Raw genomic sequence first — 11,546 nt, 5'->3', positions numbered from 1 at the left:
TAGAAATGCCACATCAAGCTAAATACATCCATACCATAAACCTAAATGATTTAATATCCATTGTTCTTTCCTTCCTCCCCACGCATAAGACAAAATAAAAACTGTAACATGTCGGGATATAAAGAACATTTAAATAGAAATGCATTGGTGTTCATGTTCTTTCATTCATAAAGTATTTAATAACTATGCATGAATACTCGTATGTTGGACATAGCCACGATTCTTGCTCCACCAAAATCATAATACGACTTTTTTCTTATAAAATTTCATAGATAGTTATGTCCGGTCTATAATTTTCATTCCTGGAAAGATATTAAAGAACTTGTTGTTATTCATGATGTCTGTCAGATGCAAGAATCAGGTCTTCAGCTATCACTCTTAATTAATAATAAAGGTACGTCAAATGTAATAGCTCTAATGTCAAAAACGTGAATTACGTTTTCCGTAACATTTCATAGAGAGTTGTGTCCGTAAAACAGTTGTTTAATATCCCCTGGATAGATTCAAAATAATGAACATGTTATTCTAAATGATGACGTGTGTTGCGTGCTAGTATCCAATAAATCTTACATTTGTACTTTGTGTAAACAGAAGGTGCGTCCACGCCCCCAATCCACCCCGAACACCAGATTAAACAGAATTCATCATTTAACTTGAAAAGGTAAATTTTGGAATTTAAGAAGCATCTGCAGATATGAATCATGGACCTTCATAACAAATTACTGCTATTCCATGTAATACTTTAAATACATCTCTTTCAACAGGCTCGATATTGAAAGGAAATGAAAACACCATGTCAGAAATGTTTTACATATTTGAAACAGGTTGTACAACATTCACATCCATTACTTTAATGACATGCTAATGTGTCATACCAGGCTTTTGATACAGGTAAAATGTTTTACATGTACATGTGGACATTTTTGAAGTAAGAATGAAATAGCAAATATTTTGTTGAAAGATCGCTGTTCAATTTTTATTTTGTTTTTGACATATATACAAACCTTTATTTGGGAACGGCACGTAATTGCATGATTTTTTCAATTGAAGGTTCCTTGATCACGACGGTGAGCGCTTGTTGGTGTGTTACAAATCCTTACTTAAACATTTTAAATATCTACAACGTTGAAGTTTTTATGACTTGCATCAATCAGTCAGAGCTTGCAATATTATCAATTTTGTCGCGTGAAGAATTTTCGAGCGAGAAATGAGCCCACAACAGTTAAACCGTGTTATAATCCATTTTTTGTGTAAATATCACATTAAAATATTTTGAATTTTAGTTGATAAATAAATTGTATCTACCGTTTCGAATGTTTTTTATTTCACATTTGTCACTGCGGTGACGTGCACTATTTTCAACGGATTTGTAAGTCAAAACGGTGAGAAATTATAGCCATAGAATCGTAGTATAAGTACAGACATTAATGTTAAGGCATACATCTACTGAACATAATACAATTTAAACGGAGTAAATCGGATAAGAAATTATAAAAACAGGCCGTTTTATCGATAAAACAGTCGCAATTCCGAAGCTGCCGATAGGGGGCGCGTGCATATCTCCATGTTTGCATGCATAATATCATTAAGATCTGAGATGTCAAATTTCGGTCGGAAAGTAGCGAGCTATTTCAAGCGAGCGTTTTTTGTAGACAAAACCGGTTTTGTTTGTCGAACGATTTGATATGTATACGAGTTTAAGCATGTTTTGATTTATCACATTTGAAAATCTCAATATATTAATTGTTTAAAAATAATAAATGATGTTAAACTAGCTGCAATATCATTGGTTCATACAGTTGTCAACAGGACAAAATAATCATAACTCATATATTACCTGGGTGTAGTATATTCACCGGCTGAAATGAATTTTCTACATCTAAAAATAGAATCATTTTCAATAACAAGCCAAGACAATTAAATGCGCGTGCGTGAATCATATCATTCTAATGAATATGATTTACACATGCGCAATGAAGTATCATATTTTCCGTATGTAAAATAGAATCAGACACATTTTCAATAACCATACATCATAGAATATTTATAATTGTTGCATTTTGTTATTTATTGCACATTTCTCCATTCAAAATTTTACTTACTCCACAATAATAGGTAAAAGTTCCACCGCAATGATAAGAACATTGATACTATGATATAATTGCTATGAACCAACAGGCCAATAACTGGCGTTACTATCAATTTGTTTGAGCAACACTTTTTCCATGAATTTAAAAGTGATTGACATAACGGAACAGACTTACATACAAAACAAAAATGAGATGTTAAATTTCTTCATGTTAATTTCTCTATTTAAAGTCCAATCTGGTCGTAGTCAATAAAAAATCGACGTGCACACCCCTGGAGGGATTTGGAGTAACTAGCCTACGGAACATCGGTGGTTTTATTCAGGTGCCCGTTCGTGCCTGAAAATAATGCACGGAATGGCACCGGAGGTCTTCCTCTAGCAGAAAAGCTGGCAGGTCACCATATGACCTTAACTGTGTTGGTGTGACGTTAAACCCAATCAATTAAAGAAACAAACATAACTTACAAATAGTTTACTTGATTTCTGTCGAAAATGCAACAAATTGTCATCACTGACGCTTGTTATACCGTATACATACTTTCAAGGTATAAAATCGATGGTATCGCGTGGTTTCACATCAACAATTGTCAAAGTAAACTACCACATATACATTTATAAATAATACAGAAATACGAATGAAAAGGCATATAAATTTCATTTTACAACATAGGGAAATAAAACTTTATAGGATTTTATTACCTTTAACATCCTTTAAAGTAGACAGCGAAATAAATTTTAAATAACATATTTGATCATTTCAATGCGCATTTATAATCTTTATCCCTTGGAGATTCATCTACCTTTTATATGATTCAGTATGAATGTTATATGCCTCTATTGAAAATTTTCTTATCAGTTACTAGAAATTTTCACCGGCATAAGCCAATTGTGTATTCAGGCTTGAATTCAGGCTGATCCCCTTTCAAAATTCCATTTTATTTAGTTCCGCCCATTGTTTTCTCGTTTAGGGCACACGCTTTTTATTACTTGGGGACCATACGCCGCTTTTCATGGAATGGCACGGAAGTGTCACATTGAAGGTTCCATGATAACCGCCGTATGAACACATCTGCGGATGTTTCTAAATTCAAAATTTTACTATTTCACGTTTAAATGTTGAATTCTGCTTAAGCCGGTGCTAGGGGGCGTGGACGGTAATTTGCACTTTCCAGTACCGTCCATGAACAGGCTCAATCAAACCGAGCCTGCAACATTTTCAATTTTGCCGTATTGGGCTTTCTTTAGGGATTCTGTATTTATCTATTTGAATATATTCGTGAAGATATTTTGATAGCAACTCTGTACTATTGTTTTATGAGAGCGTTTTGTATTCTAGAGTATATATAACAATTGTTCAATGAGGGAAAATTGAAAAACGCATATTTCAGTCTCTTTTTTTCACACTAATAATATAAATACGTTTACCAGTATACTCATATGTTCAGAGCCTGATAAACCCCTTTGGTAGCATAACATCTTCTCCACGTACAAACGAGTTTGATATTACCGATCAATTGTCATATGATACAAGTGAGAAACTCGTTCTCAGACGAGGCCAAGAGTTTAATTTCAAGTGTCAAATAATCAGATAGGCGACCTTCATATAATATTTGAATTTGGTTATTACGGCGACCTTCATATAATATTTGAATTTGGTTATTACGGTATCAGTACTTTTTATGCGGAAACTTTATTTCTGCTATTACTGCGGTTAATAACGACTCCGAAGATTTTAAATCCGCTGAAAATTAAGCCTTTCCGCATGTTTATGTCCTAATATTCCAGGTTCCGGTTGGGTTTGTTTGGTATTATAGTTTGACGGTTGCATTGTATTAGCTGTTGTTGAAGAAAACGTTTATATTGTTAATAATACCAATTAAATACTAAATTCGTGTCCGGTTTATACCGCTGTTTTAGGTTTCTCATTTAAGAATAATAATATTTAACTATAATATCATAATAAAACCGACCCTTGTTTGTTATTATTATTAGAACCTGCAATAAACATACTTTTAACTTGTATTGGTACACTATCTTGTCTATGTGCGATTTTGACATCGTTTTTTGTTTTGTTCACACTTCATATTTATACACATACAGTAGTAAAATTCATGTCATTGCATGTTTGTTTTTTCTTGCTTATTAACGTGTATATACCATCATGATGATTACGACGAAACGACGAAACACATTATCACTCGTCTGCATCTTTAATGTAGTATCAACACATCTTGAAATGATGTCTTTTCTTATTGGTTTATTTTCTACAAATATATAAATTAAAATGCAGGAATAAAACGCATCAAATCGAGAATGACGAAAAGGTATATGCTGACAAAATTCCGAAAGGATAAAATATTGTCAGCAAATAATGAAAACCTTTTGTCCATTTAGTTTCTCGAAAAGCAAAATAATTTTCGGATTTTAATACACCACATTTTCTATTTTTAAGATATTCAAAGGTGAGATTAATTTGGGGTTTAGACATTGCATTGTAAATATTATGAACATTTATATTTGTTATTTATTCTTTTGATTTATTTTTCTTTCATGTTCTTTTCAGAAATGATCATTCATAATTCTTGCAATCGTTTTAAGCCTTTTTACATGTAATTTTCCGAAAACAAAAATTCAAACATGTTTATCTCTGTGTTGAAGATACATACACATTTAAACATGAGAATTTCTAAGGATATTCATTCATGTGTAAAGGACATGCTAAACATAATGACAAACCTTGCTGTTAAATGTCAGTTTTGTATATGATACTGACCAAACAAGCATTGTAATTGGTTTCTTTTTACAAATGATGACACTATTTTTTGTTAAAATGGTGAATGTTTCATAATCTAAATACTCATCAAGTAGGTTATAACATGGTTCTATATCTTTAAACACATTTCACGTCGAAGTTCTTATCGAAGTTATGCTTCTATACTATAACTTAGAAAAAAACACCTACTTTCATTATAACTGAACTGAACAATTAACTTGCTGGATCCGAAAGTGGTAATATTTGCCACCAATATAGAGCTAGTCCAGTCTGCAATTACGTTCAATCACGCCAGGTTTTATGCTGCTGAACGTTCCAAAATAAAATTTCGATTTCCCTCTTCAAAAATCACGTTATACTCATAAAATTACAAGGCTTGAGAATCGGTCACATATTAATCGATTAAACAAAGGAAATCGGGTCTCGGCGGACAAAATTAAAAGTCACAAAAAGTGTCAGCACAATTAGCTTGTTTCAGACATTTATTTATGCTTTGCTGCTGCAACGAGCATCAGATGACATGGCATGCTTCAATCCTGATATGGTTTGTAATTAATGGTTATTGGCCAAGTTATGATATATGAATAAATAATATTCTTAATATTTTCTGACAAGGAAAAAATTGGCTACTGGAAATTATAATAAATGTTTTACGCAGATACGCACATGTTACATGCATTGAATTTATGAGGCAAGTATGCATCTGCCGAATGTTCCACTACCTTTAATTTTCTTTGTTTAAGCTGCTATGGAAAGTATGGATAATGTAGAGAAATGCTACATAAAGCTAAAATACATTCATACCATAAACCTAAATGATTTATTATCCATTTTTTCTTTCCTCCCCACGTGTCCTGCATAAGACAAAATAAAAAAGTAACACGTCGGGATAAGGATATTTACATTAAAATGCATTGTGTTCATAAGACAAAATAAAAAAGAAACACGTCGGGATAAGGGATATTTACATTAAAATGTATTGGCGTTCTATAATTTTCATACCTTAAAAGATTTGCAAGACCTTGTTGTTATTCATGATGACAACCTGTCAGATGAAAAATCAGATATTCAGCGATCACTTTCACTCTTAATTAATAATAAAGGTAAAGCTCAAATGTCAAAAAACTTGAAATACGTTTTCCTTAACATTTCATAGAGAGTTGTGTCCGTAAAACAGTTGTTTCATACCCCCTGGATAGATTCAAAATAATTTAAGCATGTTATACATTATGATGACGTGTTGTGTGCTAGTATCCAACCAAGCTTACACTTGTACTTGGTGTAAACAAAAGGTGCGTGTACGCCACAACCCTTCCCCTCATAAACAGAATTCATCATTTTTACTTGAAAAGGTAAAATTTGGAATTTAGAAGCACCTGCAGATATGTTCATACGGCGGTTATCATGGACCTTCATAACATATTTCTGATTTTCCATGAAAAACGGCGTATTGTATCCAAGTAAATAAAAACAAGAAAGCAAATTGAAGTTATTCCTGGGCGGATTTAAAAACAACTTTGCATAAATATTTGCACAAGATGTAAGCATGCGGTGCGATAGAGTAAAAAGAAATAATTACAAATAATACATCAACTGTCAAAATGCACGAATGTAGTGGATTACTTATCCCTATACTGAAACTATGAAATACTTGAATCCCCAAAAAGAATTTCAAATAACTTAAACTTTTTACATGCATTATGTACAATTATCTATATCACATGTTTGACATGACACTACCATCACAGATAAGACATCAGTATTTGCAATGTGAGTTCATCACTTACCACACCATGGATCTTAAATGGACGTTTTTATCTACAAAACCATCCATCAATTTTATGGGAATCTTTTATATAAGTATTGACTGAACAGAGAATATTACAATCCATGATTAGACGACACCGACTGATTTTATCTGCATTGGTTGCATATGTAGAATAAATTACTGAATTCAGACTTAGATTTGATATATAAAATGGTATACTACTAGCTGGAAATATCTGTTGACTGGATTTACTTCAACAGGCTCAATATTGTAAGAAAATGCAAACACCATGACAGAAATGTTTTACATATTTGAAACTAGTTGTACAACATTCACATCCATTAATTTAATGGCATAGTTGTAGAACTAGGCTAGTGTCATACCAGGATACAGGTAAATTGTTTATATGAGCATGTGAACATTTTTTAAGTAAGAATGAAATAGCAAATATTTTGTTGAAAGATCGCTGTGCAATGTTTATTTTGTTTTTGACATCTATGCAAACGTTTATTTGGGAACATTTTAAATATCTACAACGTTGAAGTTTTTATGACTTATATCAATCAGACAGAGCTTGCAATATTATCAATTTTGTCGCGTGCGAGATTTGAACCCACAGCAGTTAAACCGTGTTATATTAAATCTCATTTTTTTGTGTAATTATCACATTAAGATATTTTGAATTGTAGTTGATGAATAAATTGTATTCACCGTTTCGAATGTTTCTTATTTCACATTTGTTATTGCGGTGACGTGCAATATTTTCAACGGGTGCGTGCATATCTTCATGTTTGCATACCTTATATCATGTCAAATTTCAGTCGGAAAGTAGCAAGCTATTTTAAGCGAGCCCTGCGTTTACGAGGTTATTAACGAGCATTTTTTGAGACAAAAAAGATTTTGTGCGTCGAACGATTCGATATGTATACGAGTTTAAGCGTATCAAATTTGAAAATCTCAATATTTTGTCTAAAAATAGTAAATGATGTTAAACTAGCTGCAATCTAATTGGTTCATACAGTAGTCAACATGACAAAATAATCATAAATCATTTATTACCTGGGTGTAGTATAGGCTAAAATGAATTTTCCACATCATATTCAATAACCAGGAAAGACAATTAAGTGCGAGTGCGTGAATCATATCCTTATAGTGAATATGATTTACTAATGCGCAGTTATGGCTCGGCGGAGTATCATATTTTCCGCATGTTAAACAGAATCAAACACAATTTCAATAACCATACATCATAGAATATTTAAAATTGTTGCAGTTTGTATTTAATGGCATATTCCCCGATTCAAACTTTAACTTACTCCACAATAATAGATAAAAGTTGCACAACAATGTTATGTACATTGATAGCATAATTGCTATGAACCAACAGGTCAATAACTGGTGATACTATCAGGCAATTTGTTTGAACAACACTTTTTCCATGAATTTAGAAGTGAGTGACATAACGGAATAGACTTACATACAAAACAAAAATGAGATGTTAAAGTTCTCCATGTTAATTCCTCTATTAAAAGTCCAGTCTGGTCGTAGTCAATAAAAATCCCTTTTTTATTCTTCTTTGGCATCAATACATTTTTGATCTTGAAAACATGTTACAAATGACAGTGTTACATCGGAAGTTTGCATAACAATACGCTAAAAATTAAGAAAATGATAAAATATTAGCCACGTCCAGAGCGTTTCTGTCCATAACATGTATGACTCTACCGGCAGAATTTTCCCGGGATAGTTTGGCATCGAGAAAACACACTAAGTTGATATTTGTTATGAATGTCTATGATTGTAACATCTTAAAATTAGATATTTGTATAATTTAAACGGATTTTTTAGACTTTTACTTGTTCTAAATATTTTAGCGACTGGCGAAACTAGTCCAAAATTAAATGATGGCATCTCCAGTCGATGGATTGTATGTTCATAATAATGAGATTGTTGTTATTTGCGTAATATAAATATCAAAATTGAATTAATAACCTACCACCACTTGCCCCAGGGTTCAAATTCCGACAGTAGCTTTCGATTCTTTTATCTGTGGAAGCTATCTAACCAGCTTTTTGTTTGTTTTTGAGTTTATTTATACTCGGCGCCGGAATTAACCATATGTCCGAGAATTTAGCATCCTTGTCGTCTATTTTATTAGTCTCATCGGGGACGTCTTTTTCATTCTGAATCTACCTGGAGCCCGTTCTTCGTTGAAAGAGTCGATTAAACTGCCAAGGCATCAGCTTTCCGACCAACAAAACAAAAAGGACCTTTGTTAGAGCCATCCTCCAGAGTAAGTCACGACAGGTCAACCAATCATCTCTGGTACTTGAGATGACTTGACCTTGACCTGTCGTTTACCTTCTTCGCAACGTGCCCGCCTCTGGAGGGATTTGGAGTAACTATCCTACGGAACATCGGTGGTTTTATTCAGGTGCCCGTTCGTGTCTGAATAAAATGCACGGAATGGCACCGGAGGTTTTCCTCTACCAGAAAAGCTGGCACGTCACCATATGACATAAACTGTGTTGGTGTCACGTTAAACCCAATCAAACAAAAAAACACATATAACCTACAAGTAGTTTACTTGATTTCTGTCAAAACTGCAACAAATTGTCATTATACCGTATGCATACTTTCCCGGTATAAAATCGATGGTATCGTGTGGTTTCACATCAACAATTATCAAAGTAAACTACCACAAATACATTTATAGATATTACAGAAATACGAATGAAAAGGCATATAAATTTCATTTTACAACATAGGGAAATAAAACTTTATAGGATTTTATTACCTTTAACATCCTTTAAAGTAGACGGCGAAATAAATTTTAAATAACATATTTTGATTATTTCAATGCGCATGTATAATATTGATCCCTTGGAGATTCGTCTGCCCTTTATTTGATTCAGTATGAATGTTATAAGCCTTAACTGAAAATATTCTTATCAGTTACTAGAAATTTTCCACAGTATAAAGCCAAGTGTGTATTCAGGCTTGAATATATTCGTTTGGCTTATATGTGAAGATATTTTGATAGCATCTCTGTAATATTTTTTATGATAGCGTTTTGTATTGTAAAGTATATATATAACATTTATTCAATGAGGGAAAATTGAAAAACGCATATTTTAGTCTCTTTTATACACAATATAGTCTTTAGTACCGCTCAAGCCGGTGCTAGGGGCGTGAGGGATGTTGCACGTATTCATTATCCCTCATGTACAGATTCAATCAAACCGAATCTGCAATTCTCTTGTAATTTTGTTGTGATTAATGCTTCCGAGGGATCACTTTGTTCAGATTTTTATACTTCACAACAGCAGGTGTCAAGTGCTGTGTGGCAGCTGAAAAAAGTTGCCCCGTACTTCACTTCAGTGTTGTTATATTTTTCTGATCCTTATGGAACATTGATGCCAGCACTATTAAGTGTTGAGGATTGAGTACCGCTCAAGCCGGTGCTAGGGGGCGTGAGGGATGTTGCACGTATTCATTATCCCTCATGTACAGACTCAATCAAACCGAGTCTGCAATTCTCTTGTAATTTTGTTGTGATTAATGCTTCCGAGGGATCACTTTGTTCAGATTTTTATACTTCACAACAGCAGGTGTCAAGTGCTGTGTGGCAGCTGTAAAAAGTTGCCCCGTACTTCACTTCAGTGTTGTTATATTTTTCTGGTCCTTCGGGATCATTGATGCCAGCACTATTAAGTGTTGAGAATTGAGTACCGCTCAAGCCGGTGCTAGGGGGCGTAAGGGATGTTGCACGTATTCATTATCCCTCATGTACAGACTCAATCAAACCGAGTCTGCAATTCTCTTGTAATTTTGTTGTGATTAATGCTTCCGAGGGATCACTTTGTTATTTTTATACTTCACAACAGCAGGTGTCAAGTGCTGTGTGGCAGCTGTAAAAAGTTGCCCCGTACTTCACTTCAGTGTTGTTATATTTTTCTGGTCCTTCGGGATCATTGATGCCAGCACTATTAAGTGTTGAGAATTGAGTACCGCTCAAGCCGATGCTAGGGGGCGTGATGGATGTTGCACGTATTCATTATCCCTCATGTACAGACTCAATCAAACCGAGTCTGCAATTCTCTTGTAATTTTGTTGTGATTAATGCTTCCGAGGGATCACTTTGTTCAGATTTTTATACTTCACAACAGCAGGTGTCAAGTGCTGTGTGGCAGCTGTAAAAAGTTGCCCCGTACTTCACTTCAGTGTTGTTATATTTTTCTGGTCCTTCGGGATCATTGATGCCAGCACTATTAAGTGTTGAGAATTGAGTACCGCTCAAGCCGGTGCTAGGGGGCGTGAGGGATGTTGCACGTATTCATTATCCCTCATGTACAGACTCAATCAAACCGAGTCTGCAATTCTCTTGTAATTTTGTTGTGATTAATGCTTCCGAGGGATCACTTTTTTCAGATTTTAATATACATACGTTTACCGGTATACTCATATGTTCAGAGCCTGATTAACTCCTTTGGTAACATCACATCTTCTCACCATACAAACGAGTTTAATTTTACCGATCAGTTGTCATATGATAAGAGTTTAATTTCAAAGTGGAGTTTAATCGAGTGTCAAATAATGAGATAGACGACCTTCATATAATATTTGAATTTGGTTATTACAGTATCAGTACTATTTCTGCGGAAACTTTATTTCTGCCATTACTGCGGTTAATAACGACTCCGAAGATTTTAAATCCGCTGAAAATTAAGCCTTTTCGCATGTTAATGTCCAAATATTCCAGGTTCCGGTATTGGTTTCTTTGGCATTATAGTTTGACGGCTGTATTGTACTGGTTGTTGTTGAAGAAAATGTTTATATTGTTTATCATTGCAATTAAATACTAAATTGTGTCCGGTTTATACCGCTGTTTTAGGTTTCTCATTTAAGAATAATTA

Source organism: Ruditapes philippinarum, unplaced genomic scaffold (genome assembly GCF_026571515.1).
Source record: "Ruditapes philippinarum isolate M1 unplaced genomic scaffold, ASM2657151v2 ctg2098_1_1_1_1, whole genome shotgun sequence".
Lineage (NCBI taxonomy): Eukaryota > Metazoa > Mollusca > Bivalvia > Venerida > Veneridae > Ruditapes > Ruditapes philippinarum.
This window is presented reverse-complemented; position numbering follows the sequence as displayed.